Source organism: Triturus cristatus, chromosome 9 (assembly GCF_964204655.1).
Source record: "Triturus cristatus chromosome 9, aTriCri1.1, whole genome shotgun sequence".
Lineage (NCBI taxonomy): Eukaryota > Metazoa > Chordata > Amphibia > Caudata > Salamandridae > Triturus > Triturus cristatus.
The window spans coordinates 557967367-557991019 of record NC_140592.1 but is presented as its reverse complement, the minus strand read 5'-3'; the positions used below and the strand labels follow the sequence as shown (position 1 = coordinate 557991019).

General features: G+C 47.1%; 1 protein-coding gene across 6 annotated transcripts in view; it reads left to right on the top strand.

Moving 5' to 3' along the window:
• The window catches only part of FBXO46 (F-box protein 46), a 166827-nt gene that overhangs the window by 106037 nt on the left and 37137 nt on the right, over positions 1 to 23653 (top strand). For 2 of the 6 annotated variants that reach the window (XR_014968660.1, XR_014968659.1), the window contains one exon: positions 17257 to 17496. The exons of the other annotated variants lie outside the window; for them this stretch is intronic. The gene's annotated coding sequence lies outside the window, so the exon portion shown is untranslated. Of the gene's footprint in view, positions 1 to 17256; positions 17497 to 23653 lie in introns of those variants that run through there. 6 annotated transcript variants of the gene reach the window in all.

Below are 23653 nucleotides of genomic sequence, written 5' to 3'. Positions count from 1 at the left end.
TGACTAGTACGATAACTCCGCTAATTCGGTCTGCCATTCCTCTCCCAGCTACACAATCCTGTGTTGCCTCAGACAAATTCGGCAATGATTCTGCTCATGTGTGTGGTCATATTTTCAACACTGATTTTGGCCTCTCTATTAATTGAGTAACGCAGTGGTTCGTGCCATCAGTCTATATATACCTTTCTGTCCTCCAGGAAAAACACTTTGGTGCCAATTACGATCCGGTAAAAAATGTCCCCGTACGACTCGTATCCGGTCTTTTTACCGTACGAATCATACAAGTGCCGTACAAACTGGCAATCACGATTCGCATGGTAAAAAGTCCATACGAACCGCATTCGGAATATTTCCCCACACGTCCTCGGGTCGGAAAATGTGTCCGACACGTCCTCGGACGATTTACCGTACAAATGTGAAAAGTGAAGTCCGACCGCGGAATCACGATCCATCCCGTGCGTCCGATGTTACAACCGTATGGAAAAAACACCGTCCGCACCGAACTCCCATAGCAACCATGGAGACATGTGCCCGCAAACGCGCCGACCCCCCCCCCCCCCCCCCCCAGCCCGCGTATGTACGCGCCGACCCCCCCGTGTATGTACACCCGTGTACGTGTCAAACCCCCCGTGTATGTACACCCGTGTACGTGTCGAACCCCCGTGTATGTACACCCGTGTACGTGTCGAACCCCCCGTGTATGTACACCCGTGTACGTGTCGAACCCCCCGTGTATGTACACCCGTGTACGTGTCGAACCCCCCCCCCGTGTATGTACACCCGTGTACATTCGAGTCGTACCCCCACCCGTGTATGTACGGTGCGTACCCCCAGACACGTACACGGGTGTACATACACGGGGGGGGGGGTTCGACACGTACACGGGTGTACATACACGGGGGGTACGACTCGAACGTACACGGGTGTACATACACGGGGGGGTTCGACACGTACACGTGTGTACATACACGGGGGGGTTCGACACGTACACGGGTGTACATACACGGGGGGTTCGACACGTACACGGGGGGTTCGACACGTACACGGGGGGGTTCGACACGTACACGGGTGTACATACACGGGGGGTCGGCGCGTACATACGGGGGCTGGGGGGGAGGGTCGGCGCGTACATACGGGGGCTGGGGGGGGTACGGTGCGTACATACGGGAGCGGGGGGGGGGTACGGTGCGTACCGGGCCACCTACTCTGGTCGTTTCGCGCCGTACTTCGCTTTTCCGGCAGTTTTTGGGTGCCGTGAAAATATTGCCGTCCGGACTGCTGTCGGTTCGATTCGTAATTCCTGGGTCGTGAAACGCTGCCTGAAAGCGTCCCGACGTCACGTCGCAGCATTCCCGGAGCACATTCGTATGTATATTTTCGTCGGTCGGTGTTTTTTACGATTCGTACGGAAATGGTGTTTCCGTGCGAATCGTAATTCCATGTTTGTAAAGTTTTACGACCGGGTACGAGTCGGACGGAGAAAACGCTCCGACCGACGGTTCGTACCCGGTTTTTACCGGATCGTAATCTGCACCAAAGTTGCTCTGCATGAATCACCAGGTAGACCACCAGATCCCTGGTAATTTCTTTCCCTTACTTCCACTTTATTGTATACACCATGCTTTTAAAGAAGCTCATTCACCGGGTGCAAACAATCCAGAACCAGGTGGACATGTTATGCCTTGTTTTGAAGCATGCCACTATATCAAACCACTCTATAATGCATTAGATCACAGTGAGTACAAGAATGAAGTTCAAAATCTTCTGTACTGTCCTCAAAGTCTGTTGTGTAAAAGCAAGAGGGTACGTGGGGAAACTTGCACCTTGCAATACTCTTGGAGAAAATAAATGTTTGACAATGGATTTAGCCAACACTCCTTGAAATGTCTCAAAGTTGGTAAATGATCAGTGGTACCCATGCCCCCCGTACTCTGGAATTTACTATCTCCATGCCTGACAGAGACTAATTACTTGCATGTAGGTAAAAAGAGAAGAAACTGTAAAAACGGACACAATAAAAATATTACAGGAACTAAAGACAAAGATCAGTGAAATCTGTACGCAGGACGTAGCAGTGGGGAAGGAGCCACACAGACGCGAACTGTATAACGAAATCAAAATTAATCCACAGTCCCAGAGGTTAAGAGAACGCATTGAAAGTATATAACAAGACCAAGTCAAAAATATCCATCACGTCGAAATATACCACCAAGACCTAATAGAAGCATCAAAAGGGACCCCGATTGACCACACAAACACAATCGCTAACTGCTCAAGGCCAGATAGAATTGGTCCCACATTATAAATCGAGGGAAGCCCACGATATACAGAATCGAAGTGAAATAATAAAGTTACTAAAATCTCTACCTGCTCTGAAACACATTACATCCAGGGACCTGGAAAGAATAGACTTTAAAGCCAATCCAAACCAAATAGGGCCTGAAATAACAACAGCCACTTGGATAAATTACTCCGTTATTCAACGGATCCTGAGGCACAAGGAGGTATTCGCATCATGGGGTATAGAACTAGAAAAGGTGGAACCTCCTTGTTATCCGAGCCCCCTACAACACCCATATCGCACAATGGGCGTATTAAAAGGAGCTAAAGGCCCTGAGAATCCGAACCAAACCAAGGATGATGCTCAATCCATAAGACAAATCACAATTACAATCACACACTCTGAAACAGCTAATAAAGATGACAACCAGTACTGGAGATCCCTAAACACACAAGAAGCAGCATCTAAAAAAAATCCACAAAAACTCAAACATTGCAGGACTGTAATCTGCTCCTGGAATGTGAACGCCCTATCCTCAAAAGTAGAGGAAATCGACTTTGCTGACTTCATCCTACAGTACGACATACTGCTATTGCAAGAAACTTGGCAGATAACACACACCCCAATTGTAGGCTATAACGAACATCTTATTCCAGCTAAAAAAGAGTCAGCACGCGGAAGAGCCAAAGGCGGATTATCAATTTATATCTCAATAGACATTCCATGGGTAGAAGAAAACATCGACTTAGATTCCTGCTGGATGTAATGTATTAAACTAACAGTCTTCATCACCTGCGCTAATTTTAAACATCTACATGCACCCAGCTTATAAGCATAAGGGGAGAGATATCCAACAATTGGTGGCCGCCATCAAAACCCTAAAGCTAATCTACCCACATGCCCATATAATATTGTCCGGGGATTTCAACATGAATTTGGTGCAAGCCCAAGAAAAAAACCTACCCAGCCAATAAAGATCAGGAATGGCAACACAACTAGGCATGACACCTCAGGTAAGAAATGTGCTGCATTATTGGATAAACAATCATTGTATACTTGAAATGGCCGAGGCCCACATGATAGCCCGGCAGCTTTTACAAGAGTGACCGCAAAATCAGGAGCAACCATCGACTTCACTCTAGCAGACCCAGGCCTATTTCCCGTCATTATGAATTTTCAAATAATAGATAGCGACCACTATCCTCAATCTTTTAAATTAACTAACATTCTAGAAAAGTCCCGGCCAACCAGTGCTCTCATCCAACTCACCCAACTGTAGAATTTAAAACGATTAACATGAAACAACAACACAATAGACGCAATTATGGAGCTCTGCTTGGCTCTACTGGCCGCCACCAATGCAAAACCATTAGGGGTAGAGGCCTGGGAGTCACGTATCAACAGCCTGAATAGAAAGTTCTCACACAGTTCAAGATACCAACAATTTGCCAGGACAAGTGGTCAGTATGGTACACTCATGCCCTAAGGATTAAAAAAAAGACAACTAAATAAAGCTCTCAGACAAATGCGAACTAATGGCCAACAACCCCCTCGGCAGGCCCTGACCACAATCAAGCAAATGAAAAGCGACCTAAAAAAAGATTCGCGCAACAAAACGCACCTATAACGAGCAATTTTGGACAAAAATGCTCCACGTCAGCCGACAACAAAATTCAAGAGTTTTGGGCCCAAATTAATGTCCTATCAAATGGAAAAAATCGGCATTACAATTCCGACCTAACCGAGCACGCATGGAGAGCTCACATAGAAGCTACATTCAATACCCAGAAAGCCCCTGGGCCATTGCCAAAAACGACACACTGAAGGTGAGACGGCCCAATGCCAGAATTCCTAGAGACATTCCAACTAGAGAGCATCGGACGGCTCAGACACCGAAACCAACTTCCCGGGCCTCTGACTCCACGACTTGTAAATTGAATCTGAAAGATCACAATAACCTCCAAGTTAATCAACCAGAAGGCAAACTTCCGCGAGGTCCCATTTGAAACACCAGGGTCAAATCAATCAACCCTCGATGTACAGATCACACAAAAACAAGTAATGAACATCATAAAAAAACAGAGGTCTGACGGGGCGCCGGGACCAAACGGCCTGCCCAATGCCCTATTCAAAAAAGATCCAGCATTTTGGTCTAATCATCTATCATTGCTGTTCACTCACATTCTGGAATCTCATATAATCCCAGACTCTTGGCGAGTAAGCGTATTACACCCAATATTTAAATCAGGAGCTCGTTCAAACCCCTCAAATTATAGACTAATAGCCCTCTTTGACGTTGAGGCAAAAATCGACGCCGCAAACTTGCTGAAAGATCTAGAGGATTGGGTCGACTGCATTAAACTGATCCCCAATACACAAACAGGCTTCCGAGCTGGAATGGGCACCTTAACTAATATATCTGCTGTTTCGCTTTTGGCCAACCAAGCCATTGCCAACGCCAAAGTTCTTTACGCATGTTTTGTGGACCTCAAGGCAGCCTTTGACGAGGTCCCCAGATGAGCCCTGTGGGCAAAAATGGAATCCTGGGGAGTTCCTACAAACCTACTGAATGCGATAATTAATCTCTATTCAAAAACGTGGGTACAGCGCGACATTGCTCAATTGTGGGGATCCCAGAGGCCCCCTGCGGTGTCGGCCTGGAAAGAGCATATGGATTGGTGTATGTTTCGTGAAAAGGTGGTGTATGTGGCGAGAGGTAAGCCTGGGGCGTGGGTGAAACTCTGGGGCCCCTGGAACGCCTACCGCGGGGGTATTTGTGAGCCACCACTGCTACCGGCTGCCTCGCCTGCTCCGTCTCCCTAGACAGCCCCCCTCCCTCAGCCGCGGGCGCGCGGTCCCCCAGTCCCTGATCTATTCCCATCCCCCCCTCCAGAGTTCTGCTGCTGGTTTGGATCCCCCACTTATGGAGCACGTGCTGTTATTTTGGATCGCGGGTTGCCTTGCGGGTGTGGTTTTTTGGTGTTGTTTTGTTTCAAGAAAAGGGAACCGTACTGTGGGCTTGGAGCTGTGTGGCCTGCACCATTGATTACTCCTGTTTCACTGCTCTGCGCTGCCTAGAAACTTTTACTGTATGTGTGCAATATGTTTTTGTCATTCTAGCGGCCGGCCGGATGGTTGTAGGCCCATACCTGTAACTTTTACGAACTGCAATAAACGGTTTCAAAAAAAAAAAAAAAAAAAAAAAAAAAAAAACGTGGGTACAAATAAAAATGGGAAACGGTCAAACTTTAACTAACAAAATCACCACTACCAATGGCTTAAAACAGGGGTGCGTTTTAGCCCCCTGTCTATTTAATATAAATACAGCTGACTTAGATAACAACTTACGCTCGACATTAGGGGACCCCCCCCCCAAACTGGGGAATGTGAGAATAGTAAGTCTGCAATACGCCGACGACATTGTGCTACTATCTCAAACGCCCCGTGGCCTCCAACGACTGATAAACCAACTAATAGAATACACAGTTTTAAATCAATTAAACATAAACTTCAATAAAACAAAGGTTATGTGTTTTTCTAGTCCACACAAAAAGATACCAAAATTCACTTGGACGATCAACAGCCCCTGCCTGGACCAGGTGGGAACATATAAATATCTGGGAGTAACTTTGGATCACCACCTCAATGACAAGCAATATCTAGAACTGAGGAAAACAAAAGCAAATCCATTATTATTTGCATTCAAAATCTTACAAAAAAAACTCAGTGACTGTTCAACCCATTTATTAAAGGTTGTGGCAGCAAAATATCTACCTTCAATCACGTACGGTTCAGAACTCTTAAACTCAAAGGACGCAATAAGTCTGAACATCGCTCAAACCAGTCTCTTCAAAAATCTATTTAAAATTCCGCACCAGATCTCTCAAGACCGGATTAGATTAGAATTCGGATTAAAAAACGGATCCCGTCAAGACCAGGAGCGCTGGTAAAATACTACTGGAGAATGCGGGCAGCAGAGGAAGAGTCTCTGGCACACTACTGCTGGCTGGAGGTTGAAAGACAATCCAGATTGAGTAACTCCGTTTATTCATCTTTAAAGTTAGAGGAAGCTTGGCACACAATACCATCCTACACGGAGTTTAAACGAATAGTCAACATAATGTTCAATCAAACATCTCAAGAAAAGGACAAAGCATCATTGACCACGAAAAACAATGCATGGATTGTGTTGCCAACATACAAAATGTTAAAGCCTCAATCATATCTGTCGAAACATTTTGCAATTCGCATGAAGCAGCAACTGACATTATTGAGACTGGGAGTTTATTCAACTAAAGACCTAACCCCAAAATGGAAACGGACTTGGCCCTCAATGGACTGCCGCCTCTGTGGACAAGGAGACGAGTCATTGCTCCTCCTACTTTGTATTTGTCCTGCATTATTAACCATACGGAAAGAACTTTTGCAGCCAACAATAAGAGCAAATCAGGACCTGTAGATCCGCCGTAATAAAATGTGTGTGAGGCTCGTCAGTACAACTGGCATGTAAAGCAATAAAGTTTCTGAGTCTAGCTGCAAACAAACTAGTAAAGGGAGACCGAGAACTTGAACCGGTAAAGCATGCAAAGTGAAAGTGTAGTCCATCTGCCTGCAGCTTATATAAGAATTATGTACCTTTTATAGCTTGACTCACTATTACAAGACTGAAGGAATCAATTGCACTATGTTTTAAAAGTTTTAATCACAAATTCTTTTATCACAATTTTTAACGAGAATTCATCAAATAATCTATATCTTGCTTATGAATTTAATGTGTTTTAGCAGTTAAGCCGCTCCTTTTTATGATTTAAATCAAATAAAGTAATTTCTCTCTCTTGCATGTAGAAAGGGTCTGTTTCAATCTATATTTATCTCAATTCAATATTTTTTTTTATTAATTCTTAAACAATGGGTGAACTGTGAACCTCCTGTAACCAAGAAGACTCAGACTTCCTCTTGTCCCCAAACACACAAAAATTGATGGGAAGAATGTTTGAAAATCGTAAAAGATACTAGCGCCCGCTCTGGTTATAGTTCCAACTCATTGTTATGGCAATATCCCTATTCTTACCTGCTGTGCTTTGAAGTGTTCAGTGCCTTGCGGAGTGCTATTCAAAACTTAAAGAAATGATTCTTGAAAACTTAGTTTGTAGTTACCCATTAGTAGATCAGGGAGTCCTGGCTTAATACGTAGTGAACCATTTGTATCTGCTCGCTATTACATCATTCACTGTATGCTAATGTACTTTTTTTTTAAGTTGCGCCCATATGATAAACTGAAGGTAAATGCACTGAATACCTTTGCAGATTTAAATGTATTTTGCCTTCTTCAAAGACTTGCAAATTCCGTTGCCTTACCTGGAGAGGTGTTCGAGGTGCATAGCAACTTTGGGACAGAAAGGTGATTGGAGTATACGGAGCAAAACATTCATTTTTTAATTTCCAATCCGATTTTATTTGCGTTTAAGAACACGTACAGTGCACACTCAATCTTCAGCAACCGTACCCCTTCTTACATTGTAACTCATGTAGATTGGTAGTTTCATACTCTGCCGTGTTGTAGTGAACAATCCCGTTAAACAAAACATCCCCCCCCCCCCCCGCACGTGAGTTGCATATAAGATGTAGTCACAATCTGTGTGATTATGGTATGGTGTGTGGATTAACAGATCAAAACATTCATGCAGTGACATTTGATTGTTTTTGGTACCACAAATTGCCTTGTAGTGGTAGTAGGAGAAGTGGGAGTGAATGTTGTGAGGTTGAAAATCTTCTGCAACAAAGGTGACACTTTTTTGCAAGAAGGGCAAAAGTCATTTGGCAGGAGGTTAACAAGGGATCTGCTTCAGTAGTCATGACCAGGAGGTGGCTAGGGTGTAGTTATGGGTAGAGGAAGATGGGAAGGTTGGTGGGTGGGCCGGTCTTCCAGTTTCGGATGGCTGCAACACAATCCGAAATTCTGGTTTGATAACTTGATTTGCAGGATGGAAAGTAGAATATTTGTTTTCAGCGAGGTAGGTCTCTTACTAATGGATTATGAAATAAAAGGTGTAATGCCTTCTAAAAGTATAATAAAAATGGCAAGTGAGAAATCCATTTCCTGTGCAGATCAGAATGTACTCCCAGATAATATAAGAATAATTGATTAACTCTGGCATTTTGTGAGAGAGTTAAGGACTGTACTGTTTTAAGGTTCCTGTCTGCAATGCCTTTGATAGAAGCTGTAGAGAAAGATTGCTGAGGTTTATGGTGTAAACGTAGGAGAGTGAAGAACCTAAGATTGAGCTTTTAGATGAGTAGGTGTGCAGGAAAATGTGTCTGGTCAAGCTACTGTGAGTACCAGCTTACAGCAGCAGGCTCAGAGGCATGCGTATTCTATGTCAGGACCGGAGGCTTCGGATTATGCTTTACTTTAAATGCCTTATTCCACAGTAGCCATTTTAAAACTTGTAAACTAAGACCACATTTCCCAAACGCCCTCGAAAGGGGTCAACAAAAAAATCAAAGAAGGCACACCACATCTCTCATTCTCTCTCTGGAATCAATTGTGAGTTTATGTGCCCACAGGAGAATATCCCTATTAAATGTCCGCTATGTACCCAACATCTTACATCATACAAGCCAGTCCACTTGCAGGAAAGAACTGAGTTTAAAATATTCCTTCTCAATTGTAGATCCCTCCCCAAACATACCACGGAGATAGGGATACTCCTAGACCTTGATGTGTTTTTCTTCACAGAAACCTGGCTCTCCTCTAATTCAGAGCCCGACATTATGCTAACCCTCCCCCCGGGCTATATGATGCTAAGAGCTGACCGACCCAATGGCCGAGGAGGTGGAATAGCTATAGTCTACAAAGATCAGTTTGTCTGTCGCCTCCTGGACAACCCCATTAATGATTGTGAGAACCCCCAGGACCTATAGGATCATTCAATAGCTCCTTGCTGGAGGCTACTATTAAACTAGCGAGTGCCTCAAGCAATTTCACAATCTTAGGAGACCTTAACCTCCATTTTGATGCGCCCCTGGCCACTAATGCCGTCGAGCTCTCTAATGATCTCTCCTCTCTTAATCTACCCCCCTTAATTAAAAAACCCACTCACATTGGAGGACACCTGATTGATCAAGTGTTCTCTAACTTACCGGATCTGGAGGTGAGTGAATCCACCCCGCTTCCCTGGACAGACCACTTTCTCATAAAACTCCTTTGGTCTCCTCAAACAGTCAGGCCCAAGATACAACCATCTTGGACACTTGGTCGCCGCTGGAATAAGCTTTCTATGGACAAGTGGTCTCGGAAACTGGAAAAAGGAAAACCTACCATATCCCTATGTCCCATTCAGGCTAACGAGGACTTCAACTGTTGGATTGAGCACTCCCTTAATACGGTCATGCCTAAAACTAGGATAAAGAAGCCAGTAGGAACACGAGATACACCTTGGTTCACAACTGAACTACGTGTCCTTAAGCAGCAATGTAAAGTCAAAGAAAGACAATGGAGGAAAGACTTCCTACCATTAAAAAAACAGGAATACAGACTATCTATCAGCACCTATAAAAAAGAACTCCGGAAAGCCCAAGCCTTGTACTACGAAAACAAAATTCTAGCGGCACTCAATTCCTCGAGAGAAACTTTTAATATTATAAAGAGTTTTCTTAAAGTCCCTCCGCCCAGAGCAGCCCCCGATATTTCAGGCGAACAATGAAATAAACTCGCCGAATTTTTTAGCAATAAAGTCCAGCTTATTGTAAAATCTCTTCCGATTAAGATAGAGGAAGACCCCTCCCCCCTCACCTATTTGGACCCTCAAACAGATCTCATTCTGAAAGATTTTCCTTTGGTAAACCAGGACATTTTTGACTCCCTATGGACCACGCTAAAAAGCGGCTCCCCAGATGATCCAGCACCAATGAACATTTTAAAACGAGTCACTCCCATTATAGCCCCTCACATAATAAATTTGATCAACATCTCTCTTTCCACTGGAGTAATTCCACCTAGGTGGAAAGAGGCGAGGGTAAAGGCTTTGCTAAAGAAACCCAACATGGATCCCTCTGACTCGGGCAACTATCGCCCCATTTCTCTCCTCCCTGCCATTAGTAAGATCACTGAAAAACTCAAATGGTGCGCTGCTTGGTTTTCTTGAAGAACATGGCCTCCTCCACCCCTCCCAGACTGGCTTCCGCCCACGCCAAGGTACCGAGACGGCGCTTCTGGCAGTGATGGAGGAAAGCAAAAAGATCCTGGATTCTGGAGGGTCAGCTGCCATTATTCTCCTTGACCTGAGCGCCGCCTTTGATACGGTGAACCACCGGACTTTGATTCGGCGGCTAAGGAACATTGGTATCAGGGGCACAGCACTCCACTGGCTATCCTCCTTTTTGGAGGATAGAACCTTTCAAGTTTTCAATGACAATGTGGTTTCCAAATCCATACAGCTGCCGAACGGGGTGCCTCAGGGCTCCTCTCTTAGCCCAACGTTATTTAACGTATGTATGTCTCCCCTGGCAGCTAAGATAGAACCCTATGGCAGCCACATTATTACCTATGCTGACGACACCCAGCTAGTGGTCGGACTCACCCAAACTAACCAAGAATTCCACACCATCCATGCCTGCCTGAAAGACATCTCAAGCTGGATGGATGATTCACAACTCGGGCTCAACGGTGAAAAAACTGAGATTATGGTTTTGGGTAACTCCCTTCACTACACTCCCACCAAGTTATGGCCACTATGCATGGGCCCAGCCCCCACTCCAAAATCAGAAATCAAGAGTTTGGGGGTATGGCTGGATCAGGACCTAAGCCTAAAAACTCAAGCTAGGAAAACAGCAGCCCTCTGCTACGGCCTACTCAAAATGGCCCGAAAATTTTTACCTTTGCTCCCTCCATTGGCTAGGAAAGTAATGATTCAGTCATAAATTCTTTCTTTCTAGGCTGGATTATGGGAATGCTCTGTACCTGGGCTCCCCCCTCTCAGTAATCAAGAAACTTCAATTGGTACAAAACAGCGCAGCAAGACTCGAGTCCCCAATAGACTGTCAGCAGTACCGGCTCTTCGAGCCCTTCATTGGCTCCCAGTGCAAGAACGTATCAAGTTCAAATCCCTATGCTTAGTGCACAAAGCTATGCAGGGACTTGGTCCTCCATCTATCTCTAACTTGATTCACCCATACAAAGCCAATCGTAGACTCAGATCAGATGATCTGCATCGGATTGAGGTTCCCAGGATCAAGAAGGCCAGAAGTGGCGGCAGACTTTTCTCTTACAATGCACCCAGACTCTGGAATGGCCTGCCCCGTCATCTACGCACCACCCCTGATCACATGTCCTTCCGGAAACAAATAAAAACGTATCTCTTTCCGTAAGCCTTGTCTTCCTCCCTCTATTGTCGGTACTAGCGCTGGGATGCTTCCGGGTAGCCATGCGCTCGACAAATGCTTTTCCATTCCATTCCATATCCCTCAGTCCAAATAGCCAATCACAATCCAGGATCCATTGCCTAGTCAGTCACCATCCCCTTGTTCATCCTCTTTCTTTGCTGCTCAGCAGCCATAGATGAGTGTCTTTCTTTTCCTCTACATAATTGTGTAAAAAGTTGCTTGTGCTCAGCAGCCGTGGGACCGTGTTCTGCACCTGCAGTTTCCTTCATATATTGTCGTATGTGGTCTTATATTGTTATATTATTGCTTCAAGGCTGTTTTTAAACCATGTTCTGGTGACATTTACATTGGCAATTTCTCAGTGCCCAGCAGCCGCAGGACCGCCTTTCTGCTTCCCGTGCCTGTCGTTCCCTCTCATATTGCCTTTGTTTGAGGTTTTGCTGACCATTGCAGCCCCCTTTTTAGTAACTGTTGTGGAGATTCGTCAGTTTTCAGTGTGGTGCTGGTATGCTGTAAAGGCTTACCTCAGTCGACGATTGTTGACCGCTGAGGGGCCCCTCCAGCGTTCTACCGCAGGCTCCTGGGCTTAGTGCAGCCCAGTTCGGCGTTTTGGTGATTTTGAGGCATTTAGAGCTTCACGCTCGTTTGCTGCCTCGGCCTGCGGGTCCGTTGTTGGGCCTATGCGGGTCCACTGTTTCCTGCTATGAGGTGCAGTCTTCTCCCCCGACCGCTTGGGGCGCTGTCGCACATGTCATGTGTGTGTCGGCTCCTCTCTCTGGCAACAGCGCGCAGAATTTGACATACTGTCAGATTCCTGTCATTCTGCCTGCCGTTGCCTGGCTTCCTTCTCAACCCCTGGAGATAAACGCCCTCATCGAGGGTTTGTAGAGCTTTGCTCAGGCCAATTGACGCTCGGTTCTGCCGAGTAGGGGTGTGTGTGCCTTACTTTGACGCCCACTGAGTGTATAATTACTTGGCTTTTCTCAGGCTGAATTGGGGCCTGAAGGGACATGTCCCAGGGTGGTTGTTATTAGTATCATTCCCGCTTTTTTCATACTTTTGCAGTGTGTCCCAGAGGCTCCTGCCTGTGCCTCTTTCATTTAATTGGGGTTTTACCCTTTTTAAATTCGCTGGTCCCCAGCAAGTGCATATTCAGTCAATTGACTGTGGGGGTGCCACTAGGCTTGAAGCTTCAGAGCCTGTAGATAGAGTAATTGTACTCAGATCATGCATTGGGAGGAGGATCCCCTTGACTAACTACCCTGGGATGACTATTTCTACGACGCGGTGGATGCCTCCATCTACCGCGCTGTGGAAGAAGTCATGTCTCCCATGGAAGAGTGCTTGTGCAAGAAGCTAGAGCAGTTTTGTTCTAAATGGGCCCCACCTGCGGAGCCGGTTCCCACTACACCGCAAGCAGTTTCAAATGATAGACCCAGTGCCTGCCAAGCATCCAAAGGTGGACGGTGTAGATCGAGGCGCCTGCGAGAAGCCTTTTCTAGCGCATAACCCCCGCATCACCCTTGGCCCCCCCTCTCCTTCCCCGGTGCCTACTGACCCACCCAGTCCCCCCCCCCCCCAGGGGGATGGAGATGACGCTCACGGAGATACGGACGAGGAACCAGATCTATCTAGACCGTGGCGTGCCGCTCCATCTTCCCTCCCTACCCATCTTCAGGGTAACACTGGGGGATCTGATATGCTCGACCTTGAGCTGATCATGCACCCAAGGTCCTCTGAATTGATGCCTTCTACTAAAGTGGCAGGTTATGTGGCCAGCAGGATCCGCACGCCGATGGGCAAAGAGGCTCGCAGCCACCTTTGCTTGGAATGCCCTCGCCCCTCTGTTGATGGGAAAGTCGCGCAAACACCGGAGCTGGACCCCAGGATGGCGACTCTTCTTTCGAAATTCATCAAAGACCTTAAAAAGGGGATAGACCGATCCTGGAGGGCATGCCAGGATAAGCTCCTGGATGCCCTGGGTCCCCTCACCATGATACTAGACATGGCGGAGGATGAGAAGACTTCAGGGGCTTTAATAGCGCCCGAGGCCCTCTTCGGGTGGGCGCAAAGAGCGGTAGTGTTCTTGGGTAACGTTAACTGTGTGCTCTCAACGGAGAGTAGGAGGTCTTTTCTAATAAGTGGACCCAAAACTAGGTGACTTGGCCGACTCAGAGGCCGGGGTGGTAGCCCAGGGAGGTTTGTTCGGCTAACTATTTATAAAGGAGCTGGGTACGTTTGTAAACACGTTCACATCTTTAGATAAGGCCCAATCATCCATTAAAAAGGTTTTTTCCTCCCGTATTTTCCGTGGGGCCGGTCGAGGAAAGGGCCGCTCGACCGGCCAGACCTGCCACAAACAATAACTCCAGCCAGGGGCAATACCAAAACCAGGCATGGTATTCCTATTTCTACCCATCTCGAGGACGGCACCCCCGAGGTCGAGGTTTCCGTGGTGGAGACCACTCCGGTAAGTGTTGACGTAACTTCTCTGGTGCGAGTGGGGGGGCCGCTTGACCCAGTTTCTGAATGTGTGGAGGACGATCACGGCTCTTGGGTCCTGCGAACGGTGCAAGGTTTTCAGATAGAGATTTGATAGAGATTTGTGGTGAGCCCAAGCAAATGTTCTGACCCAAGCCCATTTGGTTTTCCCGGCACAAGAAAGCGTTAATCGACTAGGAAACCTCTGCGCCCTTAGACAAAGGCGCTATTTGTCACACTGTCTTTCATCCGCAAGGTTTTCTAAGCAACATATTCTTAGTGGACAAGACGGATTAAGGGGGGGGGGGGGGCTACGCCCAGTTCCTAACCTACACGATTTCAACGAATGGCTGGTATACCACCATTTCAAGATGGAGGGCATTCACCTCCTCAGACATGCTCAGGCCGGCAGATTGGATGGTCCGCTTAGATTTAGAGGATGCCTACTTGGCCATCCCTATTTTTTACCCCCCACAAAGTTCCTGCAATTCCTCTGGCGTGGTCAGACCTATCACTTCACCACTCTTCCCTTCGGTCTTTCCTCCGCCCCGTGGAATACCTCAGGGCGAGAGGCACTCTACTCATAGTTTACCTGGACAATATGTTGTTGCTGGCTCAAGATCTGAGAGTGCTTCGCGATCCGTTGCAACAGGCGGTCAATCTGTTGGAGAGTCTAGGGTTTGTCATAAAACCCAAAAAGGTGATTTCTTGGTATTTGTCATCGATTCCACAGAAGCGACCCTCAGTCTTCCGTCGCGGAAAGTGGCAAAGATACGTCATGAACTCAGACGCACCCTGGCCAAAGGCACAGTGCCTCTTCGGCAGATCGCCCGCTTTGTAGGTTTGCTCTCAGCCTCTATCCAGGCAATCTTCCCAGGCCCCCTACAGTACCGGGCCTTGCAACACCTGAAGGCCAAACATCTCCGCAAAGGACCCCCATAATCCCATCCGGTCCCCCTGTCGGACGAGGGACTAGAAGAAATTTGCTGGTGGCTCTCACATGGAGGCTTGGAACTGGAGAGCGATTTTTGGGTCTGCCCCAGACCTTGTTATAGACTCGGACGCAAGCAGGTCAGGTTGGGGCGCCAGGTGTGGAGACTTCTCCACAGGCAGTTCATGGTTCTCGCAAGAACAGGAACTTAACATCAACTGCATGGAACTTCTGGCGGGTTACTTCGCCGTGCGTTGTTGGACCTAGGAGAGGGTCCAGTCCTGTGTCTTCCTGAAACTCGACAATGTATCGGCAGTCAGATAAATCAGTCACCTAGGGGGCACTCGCTCAAAGGTGCTTTCAGACCTGGCAACAAATCTTTATCAGTTTTGCCTCGACAATCGCATCTCTGTAATGGCACAATATCTACCAGGTCAAGAGAATTTGGTGGCAGACTGGCAGTCGTGACACTTCAAGGATTCCAGTCTGTGGAAGTTGCATCCGGATGTTTTTTCTCGGGTACGGGACCTTTTGGGGTCCTTTTTCCGTGGATCTTTTTGCTTCCAGGTTAGATCATCAGCTACCTTGCTTTTTCAGCTGGCGGCTGGATCCCCTGGCGGTAGCCACGGATGCGCTCCTGCAGGATTGAACGCAGTAATGGCCGTATGCCTTCCCGCTCTTCGCCATGATCACCAGTGTCGGCTCAGCTCCGCTCAGGTGGCAATAGGCCAACATGGTCCTCATTACGCCGATTTGGAGGTCACAAGCTTAGTTTCCAGTTCTTCTGGAACTTTCTTGGGATTTTACAATCCCACTCCCCCACTTTCCAGAACTTCTTGTCAACCCCGACAACCTCCCTCATCAGATGGTTCGCGATGGCTCTCTTCGCCTCATGGTGTGGAAGATTACAGGAGCAGATGGGCAATCCCAGGCCTTTCGGAATTCGCTGAGAGCCTCTTGTCCAAGGCCTGGTCGGATAGTACCGCCAAGCGCTACCGATCAGCCTGGGGTCGATGGTGTCGTTGGTGTGTGCGACAGGGTTGTGACCCCGTGGGCGCAGATATAGTCCAGGTGTTGAACTTCTTGGCAAATATGGCCCAGCAGGGTTTAGCCTACTGATCGGTCAATACCTTCATCTCTGCGCATCTCAGCAGGGCATGCCCCGCTCGATGGCAAGCCAGTGGGAGGACATCCTTTCGTATGCAGACTATTGTCGCTTCCTCCAGAGCCCAGATACTCTGAGCTATGAGATGTTCACAGAATGCTTAATTTGTTTCTATCATGGCAACCGAATAAGTATTTATCTCGAAGAACTTTTAGCGAAACTAGCGATGCTTCTTTGGTTGATCTCTTGCCGCAGTGTCGGATGTGCGGGCCCTGGACATTACGGGCAGAGTTTTTTCCCCTGCAGGGGTATTGTTTACTGTCAGTCGCAGGACCAAGAATCATACGTGTATTATGGAGTACCCAGCATTTCCAGACTCTCTCCTAAGCTTTGCGTGGTGCGAGGTTTGAAAGCTTATGAGGAGATGTCTTTGGAGCTCAGATCTCCTGGGGAGAGACGACTGTTAATTGCTCTCCGAAAGCCACACAAGGCAGTGTCATTGCCCACTATCGCGCGTTGTGTGTGGTGGGTCATGCAGGAGGCAGGCATTCGCCTAAGACAATTTAGAGCTCATTCGGCACGAGGCGTGATGGCCTCCAAGGCTTTTTTGCTGGGAGCGCGGCTAGAGGACATTATGAATGCAGCGGATTGCTCCCCGGATTCAACTTTTAAGCGGTTCTATTTTAAGTCCATTTTCGATATGGCGCATTTGGTGGTAAGTAAGCTTTGAACTAGCATAATCTGAAGCCTCCAGTCCTGACATAGAATGAAAAATGTCCTAGCTAACGTAAAGGAAAGTTTCAATTATGTTAAGGACTCGGAGGTGAGGATTAATCCACCCACAGCTCTCTGCGAGATATCCCGCCTGTTAGGAGTAATTGCATTCTTTATGATTTTACTGTGAATATACTTAAGTATAGTGTTCTCAGGCACTTTTGTTATAACATGATATGATTGTTCTTGGGTTTCAACGTTTTCTGACTCGTATGATCTCCTCTTGTAGATACCCTGGTTTGCAAGTTTTGCTTTCACCTCTGACCATTCGAGTCCTGATGTTGTTCTTTGGTTTTCTAGGAGCAGACACCGGTAAACAGGAAAAAAAAAGGATTAATGGCGCACTCGCGCAAAGAAAAGGATGGACAAGGGGATGATGACGGACTAGGCAATGGGTCCTGGATTGCGATTGGCTATTTGGACTGAGGCATATGGTGTCCCTTCTTTGTTTTTTTGTTGACCACTTTCCCGAGGGTATTTGGGAAATGTGGTCTTAGTTTAAAAGTTTTAAAATGGCTGCTGTGGAATAAAGCATTGAAAGTAAAGCATAATCCTCGCCTCCGAGTCCATAATAGAATTGAATCTTTCCATTACGTTAGCTTGGAAATTTTTCATTGTTTCATATGCTTTGTTAGCGGTTCCTAATTGAGGCATGGTGGGGATTTTTGACTGTTAAATATTGCTTGAGTGGAGGATGAAATAAAAGGTCTTTCATGTTAGGCCTGTTTAATTTTTATTGCATGGTTTTTCCATACATAATGTGTTTTTTTTTTTTTTTTTTTTTTTTGTATTTTTTTTGCATGAAGCAACATATTCAACATTTTGTATAATGCAAAATTTTGCATGACATTATTTTCCTTTCAAACCAGTCTCCTGTGATTCTTTTGAGTAGCCTTTCTATAGGAGCTATCCCCGTCCTAGAAATCTTGTGTCCAATACGGTTCAAAGCCTTCTTGCCTACATGGTGCAGATTTGCACAATTTTCTCTTGGAGGGGATTGGGGGTAGGGGGTTAGTTGGCCATCTGTTTTTACAACATTGGAAATGGAGGTATCATAGCATGTTGCAGGCATTGTGGGTAATTGCCAGAAACAAAGTTACAGAAGGGTTTGGGGTGGCAGTACGGAATGTTGGGGGAGTGAAGAGCTACTGTAGGAAACAGTTTTTTTTGCAGGTTTTCCCCCCACTTTTTACCCCACATTTGGACTACTAGCTGCTGGCTTATGACTCTGAAAGTGCACTGGAGCCTGCTGCTCAGGCCCCAGTGCCAGTGCTCTCTCCCTAAAAACCAGCCGCGGTCGGTAGTAGGAGTAACTGCAGGGCTGTGACGTGGGGAGGGGGAGGGGCAGGGTGGGGGGTAGTAAACTATGGATTACGGAGGTTTACAGGTAAGTTAACATATAAATTAATAAAACTAATTTCGTTGCGTGCACAGCATCACATTTGGGGATGCAGTGCACGCAACTAAATTATTTTTATTAATTTATATGTTAATTTACCTGTAAACCTCCGTAATCCATAGTTTACTACCCCCCACGCTGCCCCTTCCCCTCCCCACGTCACCGCCCTGCAGTTACTCCTACTACCGACCGCGGCTGCTAAAAACGATGTTGGCAAATTGGTACCCCCAATTGGCAAGGACTTTAACCCCCTTATAACTCCCTAGTAAATTGTACAAAGTGTGCCCAGGACCTGAAGCACTGTTTTTGCACCCTGAGTGACCCAAGTAAACAAATGACAGGCCTGCCATTGCACACTGCAGGAACATTGCAAACTGCCCCAACTCGACTTTGCCCTCCCATGAGTGGCAAGGTCAAAGCACTATTTTTAATATGTCCCCCCCCCCCCCCCTAAAGTAGGCCTCCTGAGCCGAGGGGACAGGGTGCATTCTATTAAAATTGGACTTATAAGTGTAAGCTTGTATGTCCCTATAGTTGCCTCTTTCCATTAAGGGCTACTATAAGTGATCAGGGGGCCACTGGATAACATGGGCAGGCACCCCGGCACCCAGAGGTTGCCAGCTTCACTCTGGTCCAGATGCAACATGGTCTTGGTAGGTATCAACCAACTTGCCTCATCACCCCTGACCTGATTCCAATGTCTAGTTTGATGTGGCTACCTTAGAGGTTATCCACCATCCCAGCCTTTCATGTGCCCTGGCTGGCAGCCTGCAGCTGCAGGCCAAGATAGGATCCCCTACAAGGAAGTGTGAACACTCCCAGGAGTCAAACAAAGGCCTGCCTGGGAAGGAGGTGACACCTCCCTCTCTGACAGGATGGCTAGTAAAGTGACACATCAAGGCGGTGAGCTTCAAAGCATGCACTGCCTCGGATAGACACGCGGGCTTCCTCCTAAAGGAGGAAACAGCCCTCCCATTGCTGCTAGGCACATCGGCACCTGGGTAGCGGGAAGATTAGATAGTCAGATGCTTTACAGCCCCAGAAGGGTAGCCAACCCCCTTTGGTGGGCTACTTGGTCTGTACAACAGAGGAAGGTTTCTGCCATTTTTAGAAGTGGTAGAATAGGGAATTCTGGGTAGAGAGGTGACACTGATCCTCTGATGTGGTAATCTCGGGGGTATATTAGCTGCTGGGACTAGTAGCCCATTGGCTCCATGCACCCACACCCTTAACTCCCCTAAATCTAGGATTTTAGGGGCACCCCTTGCACCAGAACCTCAGATCTGAGGAGACTCACAACCAAAGGCAAAGAAGAGACCTGACTCTGTGGCTTCAGGACCTGCACAAAGCGAAGGCGTGATAACCTGCACCTATGGCAACCATCCTGCGACTGCAGAACTGCAACGCCTATCGGACCAAAGACCAGCTCTCCCAGACAGACGGACCATTTGAGCTGCAATGGCAACTCCATACTCCCTTGGACTTGTAGCAGAAGTCCCCTGTAGTCCGCAGGTAAAAACACGTACCCGGAACCAAAGAATCACTGGCCATTGGGATCACCCAAAAGTAGATGGTCCAGAGCATTGTGGAAAACGTAATCCTGCCCTCCAGCAAGATTCAGGCAACTACAGTTTTCCCCGGGACTTCCGGACTTCGAAGTATCATCTAGCTGACCTTACCGCTGGCAAGGTCTGTTGACTACCAGTCTGATTACAACCATCTTTGCTCAGCGCTGCAACACAGGCTAACTCCGCAGCACTTTTAACCAACCACAGCTGTAGTCCTGTTTTTTTTTTTTTTTTTTTTTTTTTTTCTTTTTTTCTTCTTCCACCCGTTTCCTCACCAGCACCATCTAAGCTGTAAACCGAGCTCGCCAGTTTCAGCACCAAGGATAACCAGGACAACTCTGCTCCCAGGCCCCTCGGCCAAGATAAAATTGAACTAACAGTTGTGGCTTGGCCCTGAGACTGGCATCCACTAAAACCCCAGTGGGTTCAACATAACTAGACCTGCAAGTGACCGATTGTCACTTGTGCTTTTCCCCATTGACCGCAATGATCACTTTTTGCTGTAGTGAAATGCACTGATTTGGTTTTTTTCCTTCTAAAATCCACTATTCTGCTTATACTCGTCTGATTGTATTAGTTTTGGTGTCTAAATTAATATAAAAATCGGCTTTATATTTATAAATTGGTGTCAGATTTCCTTTGAGTCTTGTCAATTACGTATCGTCCATGCTGGTAACCTGATACATATTCCTCTAGTAAAGTCTGACTGGTGTTTGCCACACTACCAGAACCGAACTAAGGATTTTTTTTATTGTGAATCCAAGGACCATATTTGGGGTATTGTGAGTTACATAGTGAGACCTAACAAGCATCACTACATAATACTCCACTTTCCTACAGTTACATTCAGAAGAATTCAAACCTAAAATGTTAATGAAGATGAATTTATTCTTGGTGGTACGACAGCGGCCATACGGGCGTAGCTGCAGAGAGGGACTGAAGTAGAGTTTGTCTTCTTTGAGGAAGTTGCTAATTGTACTCTGACCAATAATTTCTCCTGCAAAATCTTTTCTTCAGTTGTTTGCTGATAGTATAAACTGACTTACTCAGTCACCTCTAGAAAACTTTATAAAATGTGATCCGACTCTGGAAGATATCTCAATCCTGTTTGGAGAACTCAGTCACCTCAAGTCAGAGAGAGCCCTGAATCAATTCTGGCAACAACTAGGCTTCCGATAATAGCAACTTAAAACTGGAAAACATGAAGATTACCAAGTCATAAAGTGTAAGTGGCTTAAGCACTAGGAAAAGTTCTTACTAACTCCCAAAAGCAGATCCAATAACCTGGGTGGGTCCTCATTTCCCCTAGTCTGGCTAATCCTCGCCTCTGAGTCCTTACATTTCTTTTTTTTACTTTCCATTACCATAGCTAGGAAATCTTTCATTCTATGGTAGGACCCGGAGGCAAGGATAATGCGACTTTAAAGCTTGTCCACCCACAGGGCTGCTATGGAGGAGACTGGTTTAAAATAAAACCCTTTAAAGGTTTAGTCCAATGACCAGTCCGCTGCATTCAGAATATCCTCCAAGTGGGCTCCTAAAGCAACAGCTTTTGAGGTCCATTGCCCCCATACGAAGTGAGCACCAAAACTCTTGGTATCCATGCCCGCGTCCTGCATAATTCATCGTACCCACTTGGCAATGGTCCGAGAGGAGCCTGTCCTGAAAGGTTTCCTCAAAGCAATCAAAAGCTGTCTGTCTCCATGAGGACGAAGCTTTGCCGTCATTGCCTCATAAGCCTTGATGCATCTGACCACGCACAACTTGGGCATAGCTAGAAAGGCCGGGTACAAGATCACTCTGGAATTACTTTTGGTGCATCTAGTAACATGAAAAGGGACCCCTTCCGGAGTAGACCTTTCTGAAATGTCTAAGGCTTGTACATCGGACACTGTCCTGCAGGAGATCAGACACAAAAGAATGGCCAAATTTGGCTGACAATTGCTACCTGGAAAGGTATCTAATAATAATAATCCACATTTGTACAGCGCGAACAATCACCCGTAAGGGTCTCTAGGCGCTGGGGGCCATAGGGAAGATTAAGCAAGCTATTGCCCAGAGTCACATGGTGCTGGGCTAATCTGCAGCCGGCGCTGGGGATCGAACTGTGATCTCCAGATTCCGGATTCAGTCGCCCTGGCCACTGCGCCACACCTATTGCTTGGCCAACCAGACAAGAGATTCAAAACCATATTCATGTCCCAAAGTGTCGAGTATCTCTGTCCTGTAGAAAGGGACAGTCCAATGCCACAAAGCAATTTCTTAACTCTGGGTTGTCATGCAACCCCCCCCCCCCCCCTTCCCCCATCACATACCTGCAGAGATTGCCGATCGCAACGTGCTGATGGATTTATAGGCCAGACCCTCTGTAGCCAAAGCCACCAGGAAATTTAGGATTTGGACAACGCCTGCCCCCCACGTGATCCAGACTCCATTGCGGACACCAACCCATCCCCCGAGACCAGGCTGAACGATACCCCTTGACTGTACCCTCTGCTAAAGCCTTGGAGAGGAGGAGCTCTGCATCTCTCGATAGGCCCGGGACTTGCCATTGTGACCAGTAATCCTCCACGGCATGCGTTGGAGGTTGCCAGCCGTCACCATCGGGTGCGGATTTCCAGAGGGATCGGTCAGGAGTTGCAGATACTGGTGCAGACTGAATGGAGAAGCCCAAGAAACTTCCATCAGAGCTGGAACCCAAACTTGCGTTTTTTACGCTGGGGTCACCACCAGATCCACCTCCTGTCTGTGCACCTGAGTAGTCAGGCGCGTGATCCTGGCAAATGGGGTAAACGCATAACCCTTCTCTGTTGACCAAACCTGGAGCAAGGCATTGGTTGCTACTGCTCCTGGATCCAGTCTCCAGCTGAAGTATCGGGGAAGTTGATGGTCGAACTGGGATGCAAATGGATTGATCGTGAATGGACCCCAAAGACCGGAGCGGGCCTGGAATATATCCAGGAAAAGCTTCCACAAGCTCGAATCCCGCAGATGAAGAGACTGGCAATCCGCCACCTGGTTGGCTGACCCTGATAGATGCTCCTCCATCACTGATACAAGATGTGCCAGATAGTACTCCCAAAAATTCTTCGCCAGCTCCAAGAGGGCTATGAACCGCATGCCCCCAGATGATTGATATTGCGGACTTCTGCTACATTGTCCATCCTCACCATGACACAAGATTGCACAAGGTCGCTGGTCCAATATTTGACTGCGAAGGAGCCTAACATCCCCTCCAGACAGTGAATGTGAAGGGCCTATTTTGCACCATACCATCCACCTCCGGTGGTGAATTCCCCACAATGAGCTCCCTAACCTAAACTGCTGGCATCTGACTCTATCCAGTTGTGATCTAAAAATGGCACAGCCGTTCCATGCCTCCCTGTGGGAGAGCCACCATAGGAGTTCCCCTCTGGCCTTGGCTGAAAGGGGGGACACACTGGAACTATGTGAGGCCACACCAGAGGTGAGAGGCCTTAAGCTGCTGGAGGGTTCAAAAGTGTAGGGGGCCTGAAAAAATGGCCTGAATTGAGAACATCTGACCTACCATCCAGGCAATCTGGCAGAGGGAGGTTCTCTATTTTGCCAATGTCCTTCGTATCTTGAGCTCCGTTTTGGCCATCTTCATGGAGGGGAGGCTCAGAGTTGATGCCATTGGGTCAATCACAAAACCCAGGAAAGTAATTGATTGTGAAGGAACTTGGCCCACCTTCGCCTGCTTGATAACAAA